The sequence below is a fragment of the Anopheles maculipalpis genome, chromosome 2RL (assembly GCF_943734695.1).
Source record: "Anopheles maculipalpis chromosome 2RL, idAnoMacuDA_375_x, whole genome shotgun sequence".
In the NCBI taxonomy this organism is placed as follows: Eukaryota; Metazoa; Arthropoda; class Insecta; order Diptera; family Culicidae; genus Anopheles; species Anopheles maculipalpis.
In genome coordinates, this window is record NC_064871.1 from 41,758,541 (window position 1) to 41,774,251 (window position 15,711).

Genomic DNA, 15,711 nt, shown 5'->3' on the forward strand with positions numbered 1-15,711 from the left:
TCGGAATAAAGTTTCATAATAATCTTTGTTTTTGCATAAACATCATCCATTGATACAATGTATGCCAGATCAAACGAATCGGAACGTGTAAATAGACTGGAATCGATAAGCTCGATAGCTACAGGTGCACCTGCAAACGGGGGTGCAACACAAAAGAAACCTGGTGTGACTCTTGTGACAGACGCCGGTTTGTTTCGCTTGTGCCTTGCCAGCAGCATTGGCTCGGGGGCACGTGCAACGTACGCGTATGATGGAAAACGATAACGGTGCGCTTTTCGTGTTGGCTTTGTTTGTTTATCTCATTCCGGGTCAACGATTGAATGTTGCTTGCAGTCGGCAAAATGTAAGTAACAGTTACAGTCGATGGTTTATCGTTTACCCCGGTATTTCATACTTCCCGATCGATGGGATGTGGGATTCCGGCACCGAAGTAGATACATATGTGTCGAGACTTAAACAAACCAGCATGTGTGTGCGTGTTTGTTGTGGCCAAAGGTGATGCTTCACCAAGAAGAAACGTCTCTGAAATGGAAAACAAAAGCTATAAAATTCGTACAAGGTTTAACAAAAGAAAAACGAACAAACGTCGTAAAGTAACAGCAACGCGACGGTACGGTGGGAATGTAATGTAAACTAGCAGCTGTTCTTTTCATGGATCCGCTTTCCATTACACCACATCAACCAAAGTCAACACAGACTTCATGCACATTCTTCGGGCATAATTCTTTTTCAACACTCTTCACAAACTGGTGGTGACTGGTTTTGTTTTCAAACGGCGAACAACGACCGAACACCATTTGCTCTCTGGTGTGCATGTGTGTGTGTATGTCGCGGATTGTAATTAAACTTCAGATTAATCATTGCCTGCCACGATGGTTGGTGAAAACTCTTCGCTGTTGTCTGTTTTTGAATATTGTGCAGATTCCTTTTCCTTTGTTGAATGAATTGCCGTTCAATGCGAAGCAATGCGGTGAATAACTGATTCCCGCACAAGCAATGATAAAAGAACTGTCAAATTGATCTTTGCCAGTAACGACAGAGACAGGGACATGTAAATAGTAAAACGCCTCAAAGAGCTGAAAAATGAACCGGCAGAAGAGAATCGTGATTTACTGCCATGTGTGTATGTTGTTACACCACTCGACGAAGGAACCCGTGCGGAACCATAGTAACAACCATTGGAGGGGAAGGGCAATTTTAAAGAGAGAAGTTAGAATGCGATAAAAGTACGCAAAAGAACCCCTGACCCCCCCCCCCCTTCCCCCATTCAGTGTGGGGCAGAAGTGTAGAAGAATAAAAAGCTTTTAGATGTTCTTTTCCTTTCCATGCCCTCGGTACACACAGTAACCGGAATGTGATGGAATTTTACGAGCTGTGGTTGGAATTTACCCATCAAATGATTACATTTGTGCCACTCGTCACCACCAACCCTTTCTCCTTCCTTAGGGGGCCTGGTTTGGCGCCTAATGGCGTTCCATCAATTATTGTGTTCGGGGAAATATTGTTGCAAGAGAAACCCGGGCACGACGACGATGGTTCAGCGTCAGGACAAACGCTTTTCAATCCGAAACGGTTGCGAAAATGTGGCCAAAATGGTATGGAATGAATAGATCGTAAATTTTAATTTTCTACTCATTGGTGAAAGGGACGTTTTTTTTTTTTTTTGGCAGGACATTTGAGAGCTTTGCAGACTGAACACGGTTTGAATGACGACGGGTGATGATGATGATGGTGAACTTTTTACGATGACAAACCAAATTAATTGGTAATGATTGATGGGGGGATGTGCACGAGCATCGTAAACGAGATTTGTTTGTGGTATGTCTAGGTTGTGTTTTGTTTCATCTGGTCAGTGAATATGTACCTTCCGGTGTACATTGCAATGATGAAAGGATAAAGGACAAATTATTTATAGATTTTCTATAGAGACACCTCAATTTTTAGATATATATTTTTTGGAGTATGAATTCCAAAACTTTGTTTCACTTACATTAAATGATCATGATGATTAAACGAACGTTTGAGGATTGTTGATAAGTTCATTTATCTTCCCTTTTAAATCACCAAGAAATGTATGTGTATTTTATGAATTTATCTCAGATATTTTTTTCTTCAAATTACAAACTCTTAATTTGTATATCCATCTTCAATCTGACACTGGTTAGAAGGTCCTTATTAGGCATCACTCCTGATTTAGTAAGCAGATAGGTGATCGAATGTCGTGAAAAACAATCTGAATCGATGGTTGCGATGGATAATGCTGGGACTAAGTACTCACTTACGCTTTTGAAAGATGGACTTTGTAGAAAACTAACGAAACTCTTTTGGCCCCGTTCTAAAGGAAGATGCTCAGAAGGATGTTTGACATTTGGCTACAATGAAGAGGTCTACGAACTGTATGGTGATGTCACTAACGTACAGCGAAATCCTTCCTGGTCCTGCGAATTAAACAAGACATTCCAGCCCGCAAAGTTTTTTTTGGCCTTCCACATGAACCTTCGGTTGACGTGGTTGAAAAAAAAAAATTACATATTTTTTATTCGAAATTACATTGCCTTAGGTTTCAATCGAAAAACACGTGAACACGTGGGATCTGGTCGATCGGAAGCTTGCTGCCGTGGTTATAAAGACTCGATTACTTCTGGCCACTTTAGGTTCCACGTAATGAAGAGATCAGTCTTACCAATCGCACCGATCGCACGTACAATAGTCATTGAGGCTTGGTACTGAGCTCGCATGAAACGATCTTTGCCAGGAAACGATGATGCACTGATAACACGCCTTCCTGCTTGCTCCAATGTTTGGCCTTATTCAGGTGCTCCATTTTGCAACTGCTGGTCGGCTGGACTGTGACAAAGTCCATAATGCCAGCGTATGTATCAGCACGCAGTTGCGCTTGATGATCTTATAATATCGAGAAGCAGCGGCTAAAATTTAAGCAACTCTGATCAACACAGTACTGCTGCATAAGTCGTCCGGAGCAATGGATCAATGAGTTGTCTCCTCTTTGCGTGCATAACCTGAAGGCGGCATATTCTTGGTCTCGGCTCCATCATCGCTTGGTGCTGATATTGTCAGTGCGCGTTCATGGCGCGGTGCCGTTAAGATGCGGTACGTCCATCCTACTTCTGCGTACGGATGCAGTAGTGGATATTGGAGTGCATCGTAAAACTTGTTCGTTGCTGACAAATATGCCACAATCATGCGATGATGGGTAGCTAGCAGGTTCGCGTGGAGTGCCCAGGAAAGCGATCAAGCGCTCCAATCCTATGACATAGGGCACCTTGGACGCGGTAAGTGTGCGCCCCTCGTCCATCCGCTACAGTGCGGTCCTGACGTACACGGTCATTTGGTCGCACTGATGCTCCCATCGATGTAAATTGTAAAATTGAATTGAAAGACTTGTAATATTGATGTGTGATATAGGAGGAGAAACATTGTCAGATATCATGAATACGAAGAAACTGCACATCCAAGTAGGGGTAAAGTCTACTCTAGTCTGTGGCGTCGGGCTTTCCCATACAATTTGTATGGAGAAAAATTTAACATCCAAGTAGGGGTAAAAACTACGCTTTGCCCATTGCAAAATTTGTATAGCGATGAATGGTTTTATTTTATGGTCTTACCTGTTTTAGTCATATTTTCACGAGAATCGAAAAAACCTTACAATAATCGATTATATGCTTCATGCAATGACAGAAACGTTTTTAAAAAATAACCAACTAAAGTTTACACAAAAACGAAGCAGATTTGTTCAAAATTGGCTCCACAATCTTATTTTTGTGTGATGTGTCTGATAGCTAACGGTCTAAGTTTATTGCCTGTCAATGGATTTCTCTTTGAATTTTAACAACACAAACCATGATATGAACAACAATTAGCTGTCCAGAAACTGTCCATAATGCATAAGCATGAATGCATGAATGAATGAATTTAAACCACGAGATTAGCCCCGGCATTTGATCTTTACATTGATCATTATGTTTGTCTTTTGGTGTTATTTGTTGAACAAAGCTTCCCCAATTTTTCACCACAATCGGGTTTAGTTGTGTATGGTCAAATCAAGCTCAATAATAGATGCCTTAACGAAGGGTCCACAACACAGCAACAAAAGCAAAGCAGCAAATAATGTAACGTTGACTCATCCACTTGCTTTACACACTCTGAAAGCACAAAAAATCTGGCGCCAAACAACCGCCAAATACTGACAGAAGAAGGTTCAGGCGCAAGAAGTAAAAGAAAACCAACAAAAAAAAAAAAAGGATAACAAAGTTGCCCAACGAACTTTTATGTATCTTCAGACGCCATACTTTTTTTTTGTTGTTGATCGAAATGTCCCCCGGGCAAAGCCGGGTGCCTGTGAGATAAGGTTGTGCGCGCGTGTTCGTAATTGGAAAATAGTGCGATGAGAGCAAACAACCTTTGCAAGCAGAGACCCATTTTTTACCGACCTTTGAGAAAACGGTTATTTACTTAGCATTTCGCTTGAATCAGATTGGAAAAAAGGATCTTTTCGAGAGTTTTGGGGGTTTTTAAGAAAACCCTGGGAAGTTCTTTTTATCAAATTCAGTGCTGCTGGCAGTATTTTCTTCGAGGATCGTTCATGACAGCGTGCTTCACAGAAGATAGATGCCAATTGGATCAGGTTTGAAATGTAATCCCAGAAGCTCCCGCTAGTACCGGTGCTTAATTAATGTGTGGTTTAACAAGATGTGTATGGCCATTTACATCTAAGAAAGGGAATCTGTCTGCTCCCCGAGCCTGGTAACTGGTCCTTGTTTTGTGGTTTTGTGGTCGAGTAATATTGTGTTGTCGCACGGCAGTTCACGCACTGTACAGTCATAGGAACGTACACGACGGTGTACGGTGTTACAATTTGCACTTAAGCTTACGTGCCCAACCCTCTGAAACTTTCCTCACTATCTTCCCCATCGGCTCACTACGTCACCGATGGGGCAGGTTATTAGTTTCCGCAGTATTGAGTTTCCATCCGACCGGTTCGCACATACTCATGCTCTGGAAGACAATTCGACCATATCCAAGCTCGCCCGTCAAATGAGTATCGCATACCGGCCCGCCACGTGTGACAATGTCGGCAGTGGATGATTTATGAAATGGCAAACGCTTGTGCACGGACGCCTCGGTGCCGGTGCGCCCCCGGCAGGAGATGCAATCCGCAATGCGTACTACAGGCAGCGACAGACGGCGACTGCATGGCGAAGGGATTAAATTACCGACGAGACTACACACGCGTGGAGACCTTTTGGGATGGTGAGGCGACCTTCGTTTCAGTGGCAATGGGATGAGTCGTTGAGGATGTTTTGCATTGCATTGTTGGGGACTTTTTAGCGATTTTTAGCGTACAGAAGATTTTTGGATAAAGTAGCAACATGTTAAATTTATTTTATTTATTTATAATTGATTATGACGATCCAGTGCCGTATTGTCCGCAACATGTTAAGTATATAAAGCGAAACTGTATTAAGTTACGAATCACTTTCTCTCTCGCCCGTTGGTGCAATGCCGTTAATTTCACTGATCGATCACGTCTAACGTTCGCTTGATGATTTCCATTCCTTCAACTCTATCATTAGTGTTGAAACGAGGCGTAACAGTGAATTAACAGCATAACCATCAATACACGCCGATCTAAGTCCTTCACATCACTCGCACTAGACAGTCGGACAACATGATAATCCATCCAGCGGTCGTCCAACACCGACTGTTATCGATGAAGTGGGGGAGGCACTGCTGGCGGCTACACGATCAGTGAGGAGTGGCAAAAGTGCATTTCCCAAACTGCGGTACCAATGTTTATGCTCCGTTAGGCAAAAACGTTCGGTGCATGGAATGCATTGCATGCCGGGCGTCGAAGGGATATTATTTCGGTATAGCGGAGGTGGTTCATTTGATGGCATTTTGCTGGTTTTGAACCATTTAGGACATGCGAGTGGATGGGAGAGCAAGATAAGCGGCAGGGAAAGGGGATTTTATGTGTTCACATGTTTGGATCGGTACGGATCGCGTCATGTCGGTGGTTGTTATCCGTTTGCTCCAAACTGTCGGTTGGTTGACGTGATTTGATCCGCATGGACGGCACGTTTGGGGTTGTGAATTTGCATTTTTTTTTTTTTGCTCAGCAAAGACAATAATTTTCATGTTTTCACCCATGTTTATTAGGCGGTTTCAGACTGTGGATCAATGAGCAGTTGTCAAGTGATGGTAGTTTTAATGAATGGTTAGGATTTCAAGGCTTTAGATAGTTCGATTTACTTTTTCAGCTGAGGAACAAATTCGACCCACCAGCTGATTTACATCGGCTTGGGACAACTCTCTCGCAGTAGCAACCCTTTTCTGTACTGTCTGGCCCTTTCCGAGAAGGAGCTTTTCTGATTTTGACATATGCTCTGAGTCCTGAATCCCCAAAGTTTAAAATGTGTATTTTTTTTTTTTCATTTATTTATAGAGGCTATGAGTCTTTGATACTACATTCGCCTCTCTACTGGATCCCCTTCCGATGCAATGCACCTCTTCCATCTCTTCTCCCACTCCTCGAAGCAGGTGGAAAACGCGGATGCTGAGATGTCCTTTAGTTCTCCTCGATAGTGTCAAAACGATGTCCCCGAAGCAGCCGGTTGTTGAACAGCCAGAAGTCGGCTAGTGCCAAATCAAACATGGGTGCCAGTTGTTCCGAAAAACTCCCTCAAAATGATGGCCGTATGCGTAACCAGCTGTTGTTTTTCCACAAATCTGGCCGCTTTCGCCGGATGGAGGTCCGCAACCGCCGCATTGCGCTTAGATTGTACTCTCTGTTCACCGTTTGGTCCTTCGGAAGAAATTTCTTGTTAACCACCCTACGGTAATCAAAGAATATCGTCAGGATCACCTTGATTTTCGATCGACTTTGGCGACGGACTTCTTGGGTCTCGGCTTGTTCGGGGAACAAATTTTTCTTCGACATAGATTCTTCCCAGAAGGTCCCTTTTTGTTAACATTCGCAATGTTTCCGCACAAACTTGGACGTGGTCAATATCGACAAAAGCACTTGGCTCAGTTTCGAAAACAAATTATCACTCCTAGTCGGGTTGATGTTGTGACTTGAAACAAACGAAAAGTAAAAACAAGGGGCTTCTTTTGGCGCGCGAAACTTGACATCCAATGTCCACTTACTTATCGGACACAGTAGTACATGGCAATCGGTGAAGATGTGGCGAACAGTAACTAGGCTGGAAAGGGTGTTGTGAGCCACCATACTAAAAAGCGTCCGTTTTTCACATTAGCTTCTGATGCCCGATGCCACTGCCACTAAGCATTGTGAGCATTGTGACCAACGTATGTCCAATAGCAAAAGTTTTCATATCGCTGTAGAAGTTGCTATAGAACTTGAAGAGATTTTAACAAGTCATTATTTGCAAAAACAAAACATTAACTTTTCAAAGGCAATTTCTCGTTTGTTTTAGCTAAATGAATTCTTCTTCTTCTTCTTCTTGGCCTGCTCAGGATTGAGCACGTCGCGTCGATATGGTCAGGTCTCCAATCAGTTTCCAGGAAACTTGATCTAAGGCTGCAGTTCTCCATTCACAGCAGCATCCCATCTCCGACAGGTTAGACTCCACTTCCATCCAGCCAACGATCCAGCACCGCCAAACAGCTCAGCTAGCTCGTGGTTCATTCTCCTTTCCTTTGCTCGCACACACCGCCAAAGATAGTCCTTAGCACTCGCCGTTCGAAAATGGCGATGCACTCGTACCCGTAGAGGACTACCGGACGTATCAAGGTGCGGTAAATCGTGCATTTTGTGTGTTGTTGGAGTCTTCTGGATCGCATGAGTTTGTGGAGTCCGTAGTAGGCACGATTCCCCTGAACAATGCGCCTTCGGATTTCGCTGCTTATTGTCTGAAGTTACGATCCACCACCTCGAGATCGTCGCCATCAACTAATACTCTGCTCTATCACGGTTAGCGCCTCCGGCAACCAGGTATATTGTCTTCGTCGCATTGATCATCAATCCAATTGTTTCACGTTTCAGTCGGGTGTACTCCTCACACACCTCCGCTGTCGTCTAGCTAACGATATCAATGAAATGAAGCCAAGGAATTGGAGAGATCGGCTGAAAATCGTGGCCCCAATTAAATCAGTTATAAGTCTCTTTTTTCTTCTGATCCTAATGAAAAATTGCCTAGATTGTTCAGTTACTAATGATCATTCTACTTTCTAATGATTTCTAGGTTATTCATTTGAAATTTCTTACTAGCTAGCGTTTAACATTTATTCCTCTTTTTAATTACTTCAATGTATTTCAACACCTAATAAGCTTGTTATAATATTTCCCAGGAGACGCTACACTAGCAGATACTTATTTGTAAAGAGTATTATACTTCATCTCTTATCCCTTCCTTGCCAAGAAGAATGCTAGTTAAAGCTGAAACAACTGAGACACCTATTTTTAATTTAGAAAATACAAAATGAAGCATTACATTCTGAAGTAACCCACTCTTTCGAATTAGCATAAAAGCTTCCTGAAAGTAAGAAAAAAAAACCGTTTTTTTTTTCTCTGGCCGCGGAAATAATCCTTATTTTCATGAATTATTTGTCGTTTGGTTAGCGTTATGAGAGAAATCAAAAAGCGAAAATAAAAAACGTCGGAAGGACGAGGAAAAAACCTTGGGATGCAAACTAACTCCATTCCAACTCTTCCTAAATCCTGCTTTTGCTGAGAATGTATTACGTATCCGCCGTGGGTGGATGAGAGTGATAAGGCTGACAGAAACACTAACCAACCTCCAGCTTCTGCTCAGCTTTTTTTATGTTTGCTGTTGCCCACCTCTTCATTTCCATGCATTCTTTACCCATTTCCCTAAAGCGCTTTCCATCCCCTTTCAGCAGAGGGTCTGTAAGTGAGATGAATAATGCACGGCGTTTCTTCTTTTTTTTTTTAATGGAACATCTCCAACGGTGTTTGGCGATGTGTGTGTGTGTAGGTGGGTGGCGCTTTTTGCTGCTGCGAAAGCTTTCCACGACGCCGTCCCCAAAGAAACACTTCACCACCTTTTGCTGCTGCTGCTGCTGCTGCTGGTGTTTTATCCTTCTGGGTGCTCTTTAGGGTCTTTAGATATATTCTGCCATCGCTGCCAGTGATGACAGTTCCATACAGTTCCAAGGGAACAGAAGAGTATAAGCAGCGTGTGTTGCTACGAAGGGAGGCCCTAAACGTGACGAACACTATCCAAGGTTGGCAGTAATTCTTCCATTATGGTTTAGTTTACCGTTGCGCAAAACGCATGTGAAAGGAATGGAAGGAAGACTTCACATTTTGCGAGTTGGTAAGCACTGAGGGTGACGAATAATCTCGCATGAAACATTACAATATACTCGGAGCACGCTTTGGAAGTGAGTAACTTGTGTTAAACACAAAAAATCGACACAGAATTCTACTACCTCGTCCGATGAAACAAACTTTTTCCACTAAGATCCGTAGATTCCGTAGCAGAGCGTCGGAAGCCGGAATTCCGCAGTTCACAATTATTTCCCTTTGCCACTTCTCGTGTGTTCGTTATGTGATGGGCGTTCAAAATTTATCGCTTAACTAGTTTAATTAGTATATTTGTGCTTGATAGCAGCTAAGCATTTTCCTTCCGTGGTTATTAAACAAACTCCAGCTTTTTTTTCCCCAGACAAACGGCTCAAGTTGCCGTGCAATATTATAATGCACCTATTAAACTGTGCCTAGTGCATTTCGTGTGAACCGGAGCACACTTTTCTGACCTCGATCAGCATGGTCTAGCATTCTGGAAGCGTGAACGAGCAAGGGAAAAGAACTGTAGGATGGAAAAGGGAGCCAAATTATGCACCATAAATGCTAATAGCTTTGCATAGTGTGCTACGTGCTTAACACACTCGCATAGAATTGGATGCAAAAAATAGTGGTCCACTCGAGGTTTATTTTTTTAATAATAATACATTATAAGCAGTAAAAGGAAAATAAGCAGATTTCCAATATATTCTTTAGAGATGATCGTATGACTATGTTGAACATTTAATTGTTTTATTGCACTCCAACTCTGACAGCTTGAGTATAAAAGGGATTAAAAATTAAAAAGGGAAGGAAAAATAATACTCAACGTGAAGTGTTTCGTGCAGCTTGATGTTGTTCATCAGCTAAATTGGAAGAATGCTAACAATTGCATTGCTTTTTGGTGCAATGCGTGATTGCAATCATTGTCTCCATGCTGCTGTTCCTCACGTACTTCATCAACACTACGAGTTGTTATTAAAACAAATATCCCTTGTGCCTTGCGTCTCGATTGCGGTCGACACGAACACATCAAACAGACAGGACAGTTGGCTCCTTGCATCGAGTACACGATAGGTTTTGTTATGCCTTATTTTACGGCAGCCGTAAGAATCCGAACGCGGGCAAAACCACAGGTAGATTGATGAGTTCGTCCCTTCACTAAATAATTGACAACCGAAAAAAAAAACATCGATAAAATGCCAACAAACTATTGCCCAGTTCGATACGGTTTCGGAAAAGGTGAATTTTACGGTCGATTCCCAATCGTAAGGAAAAAAAGGGAAGCCAGTAAGGCACGCAAGCATAACGACCAGAGGGGGGAGGTTTCTTTCCTCATTCGATGACTCCCAAAGATCCCGAAGGAGCAAGTTTGACCGTTATCATTCGGTTAGTAGCATTTTTCTTCCATCGTTAGCAACCTACGCTTCGTCCCAGTATGTATGTTCGATCCGTTGGTGGTTGGGTTAGAGGCTTAAAACTAACGCCTTCGACAGACAAACTTACTTGCCCCGGAACATAAGCCCCCCCTCAGGTAAAAAGAGAAGAAAAAGAGAATCATCGGTACGTCGCACGTTTCGGGTTTAACGGAAGGGATTAGACTACCGAAATCGATTAGCCCTAAACGAGTTAGTGACCGTCCGAGCTGCGAATGTTGGGAGGATAAAATTGCCGTTAGTATTAAGCTGCTTCAAATTCACTTAACTTAGAATAACTTAACTTCCCATGGGTTGTCCACTGCGTGTAGGGGCTTTGTGGCCTAGCTGGAGCTGTTTCTTTGAGAATTGTGCAGCAATAGAAAAATTCAATTGCGTTTTCAGTTTTAACATTAACATATCTTCTTACTGACTTACTGTTCTTGCTCTAAAGCAGCTAAACGATATTGTAGCAATCAAAGGCAATAAAAGTGTCAAATGAAATCTGCCTAAATAAATCTTTATCTAAATCGATCCCTACACCAGTCAGTCGTCTCATTTGTTCCGCCAAATTTTTGTCACATTTATCATCGCACCTCCCCGACAAGAAGGAAACTTTTCTTCCCCCCCCCCCACCCCCCATTTTATCACCCTTAATCTATCGATCAGTGTGACCCCAAGGGTCAAACGGAGAAAGACAAAACCGAACGCGACAGAACGTACGCCGGAACCGTTCTTGCTGTTGTACGCATTGAATAAATAAGCATCATTGTGCCGTTCATAAGCGCGGCTTTTATTCGTTACACATACAGGCCCGCTGGCCATTATCAGATGGCTACACCAAAAACCTCCCGGCTTCCGACGCTTGCTATTTGTTAGCCTAAGCATATTTCGGATCGCCCCAATGTATGTGAAGCATCGAAAACGGGCGGCCGTTGCGTGTAGCGCATGATTTATGTCACATTTTATCTGAAATGAATAACACATGGCCACACGCGCACGTTCCGGTTGGGATGAGAAGGTTTTTCGATCCCACGACCTTCCGTTGCACAGGGACGACGTTCCGGACGGGAGCAAAACCTACGCACCACATACAGCAGACTCGAGCCCTACTCCGATGAAATGATCGATGGCAATGGTATGCATGCTTACAGTCGTACAACCGGAGAGAGGTACCCCTTGGTATCGTTTACTGGAGACTATTCAGTTACAGATGAAGTTCCTCCACAGCACACGGGGTCCATAAGGTTTTGATCCTTAGCTACAGCAGGACCTAGGACGGCGAAAGCACTCAGCATCCCACTCAGGAAGGAATTAGGAGCAAAAGGTGCTTTGTGCGCTGCGGCGAAATGTCCTTTTCTCTGTGCTGTTCTACTTACAGCACTAACAGGATTTTCCCATTTTACAAACACACGGGCAGGGCCGTACCATTTACCAGCGACGATTTATATCCTACACATTGTTCCGTTCTGGTGTAGGAACGAACGTCCAGAAGAATCATTCTTATAAGGGCACTATTACTATTCTGTTTGATTTTTTCCCAAAACAATCCTTTTGCTTCGCCAAATGTCCTTTAGGGAACATCCATAAATTACGTAACGCTCGAGGAGGGAAGAGGGGGGGGGGGGGGGTTACACAAGGAAGAGGGAGGGTCCACATACGGAGACAATTTGCTTCAAAATCATTACATTAGTTTCTATTAATTTATTTTAAGACCCTTGATCCAATTTCTTATCGTTTTGTGTATCATTTTTTTGTTGTTGTTACAGTCATAAGTTTATAACTTCCGACCATGTAAAGATAGGCGTTACTGTAGCTTTTGCCAACAAAAACAACGCCTTTCGTAATATTTGCAATAAAAAGTGAAATCAACTTGACATTTTACACGGTGTGCTCAGTAAATATGACAGTTTGTTTGGGAATTTCAAATTTTGTTTTTGTTTTAATGAAGCAAATAAGAAAAATATATTCTTCTACGAAGTTTAGCTTACCATGTTGGCTGCCTAAATTACGCGAAGTAACCAGCCTTGGCATCGATGACCGGCCGTATCCGCTTCCGGAACCTGGAGCAAGCCCGGACTATCGTAGCCTTGGGTAGGGCCGAAATAAACGGTCCAAATTTTTTGCACTACTTCTGCTTTCATGTCGCAGGACGTTCGGGTTGGTGTCCCAGGTCCGGAGAGCTGGGAGGCCAAACATTGGGAGTAGTAAAAAATGTCTTGAAAAGCCTGGCTATTTTGGTGTTATCCAGGGCTTGACGACCGTGTCCAGCAGCTTCACAAAGCCGTCCGCGTTCAGCCTCATGTCCTGTGCACCAAGAACTGTGCACATCACATCCCGTTCCGATGACACGCACCCAAACACCGTGACTGTTTGTGGGAGTCGGCACCTGTTATTTTGGACGTTCAGCTTCTGATCCTGGCAAAAGTTCGTTTCACCCGTAAAGAACCAGATTGTTTCAGGCTCCGCCGGATGCTTGACCTTGTTAGGCAACTTTTTTTGCGTGTGCCAAACGCTTCTCGCGGCCTTTTTGTGTTAAACGCTGACCCCTGCGGCGTTTCGTACGGCGCATACTCATTTGACGCATGCTTCACCGTATTTGGGGCCACACCATTTTCAATTTTTCATTTCAATTTAAATTGGAAAATATATATATATTTTTTTATTATTGTGCTTATGAGTGCTTTACTTCGTAAATAGTCTGTCCATTTTGTCATCTACAGTGTCTTTTCTAACGCTGCAACGCATTGTAATAACACTTTTGGGGCTACCCGCAACCGGAAAAGAAAACCCCACGCACATCCTTTCCCGAGCCAGTAATAATCCTTTACCGACACCAAAACAGAATACAAAACAATTGTTTCACTAATTGAAACTGACCACGAGGCCCAACAGAATGGGCATGGAATGGCACTAACCCAGGCCTTACTGCCAGTGCCAATTTCTCGGAGACCAACCATTGCGTCGCTGTGCGTACGCTAAACAGCAGAAAGAGTAGACTTTTGGGTTTTGCTTACACGTTTCGAATTACTAGCGAACCCCTCGAGGTCACTTTTTATGTGCCAAAAATGTGGTTACAGTTTCAACTCGTTTGCAGACATTTCCCTGCCAAATGGGGTATAGTAATACAGTAATAACTTAACGTTCGTCTGGCACCGAAGCTGGCACGCCCCGGTACAACAAACTACTCCGCATGTCTGCAGCTCACAGAAGGCTACAGAAGGCGCAAACCATTAAATGTTGATAGTATTACGGCTGTTGGGCTCCATTCACTTACGCTCTCTAACCAACCAACGTGCAATCTTTGGTCAAATTCTGAATAAAAACGTATCCAAGCGAAGTAAAACGAAACGGAAAAAATCGTATTACAGTCTAAGATCTATGTTGCAAAATAATGTTTCCAGCTCAAAAAAAAAAAAAATCCCCGAAAGGCTTTTTTCTTTTGCTCCTCGCTTGACTGAGTTTTATTCATTCCCATTTTACGGGTGCTGGTGCTGGTGCTTTGAGTGAGCACAACCGAACCGATGCGAAGTAATAGGCCACCACCACCCGTGTGTGCCGGGTATTTTTATCATTAAATCAATTAACCGAACCCCGGGTTGCCCCGGTATACTACTACCGGAGGGCGAGTGTGCACGTGGTAGACATAATATCGGACCTTCCATACACATCCCGTTAATTACAGCTCCCCTTTAAGAGGAGGGAAAAACAGCCTATCGCCATCGTTAATGGTGGGGTGGTTTTATGGTGGTGGTATATAGCTTTTGTTTACAAAACAAAACAAAAAAACAGCCCCAAAATGATAATCGAATGCATTATATGGAGCGTAATGGAGGAGGATAATAGAATTGGTTTTTTCGGTAATTTTATATTAGCATCGTTATGATGCTAATAATCTGTAACATTGGAAAAAAACATTTTCAAACAAATATTTTTATCTGGAGTTGATGGAATTTTTGATTTGATTGATTTTGGTGTAGTGAATTCGATTTCTGTATTGTTACATGTGTATAAAAAATTAAATTTTCACAACTTTTCCTAATTTATCCCATCTGAAAAGTCGTCGTTTGTATCGTGTCTACGTGTGAAACAGGCCAAAAAAAGATTGCAACTGACCAAAACTAATTTGAAGGTTGGTTAATTGGCATTTGGCTGGTGACATTCAGGGGAATCGTGCCTACTACGGACACCAGTTTGTGGAGCGATCCAGAAGACTCCAACAACACACGAAATGCACGATTTACCGCACCTTGAGACGTCCGGTAGTCCTCTACGGGTACGAGTCTTGGACTATGCTGACGGAGGACGCCAATGCACTCGCCATTTTCCACATTGGGCAAATGCCTCTATAAAAAAAAAAACTAACTTCATGTTTTGTTAAAACTAAATACATTTTTGGAAAGTAGATATTTAAACTAAGATAAATGTAAAATATATCATTTTTAAATTTGGAAAGTCCTGAGAAATTTGACATCAAATTGTTTGCTGGTAAGTTTTTGTTGGAATATATGCTATATTTTAGGCAAAACTAAAATCGTTGTATTGAGAAAACCAATCAACCGATTTTCATAGTTTTGTCGTTTCTGGACAGATTTTTTAAAATACTTTTTACTTTTTTTCATTGTTTTAGAAATATGATCTTTTTTTTGCTCTTAAAATTGGCAAAAACAAAAAAAAAGTTCCTAAAATTCTCAAAATTTTTGTGTTAGACAATGAAAAAAAAACAATTTTTGCACTCGAGTTGACTCTTGTCGCATATATCATATGAAAGGCCAACAGTTTTACTATTCATTTTCTTTTTAACTGGTTGCGACCATGCGCGACCGTGAAAATCATTTGAGTTTTTCTGGAACGACCGCAAGCTTAATGTGATGGCGGCGCCGTTCTGTACACGAGAGAACCGGGAACATGGGGTAACTTGTGAACTTGAGCAACGTATTTTCTTTCGGTATTTCGGTATCACTTTTGTATGTTATATGTTATGTATGTTTTGTTTTGTTATAC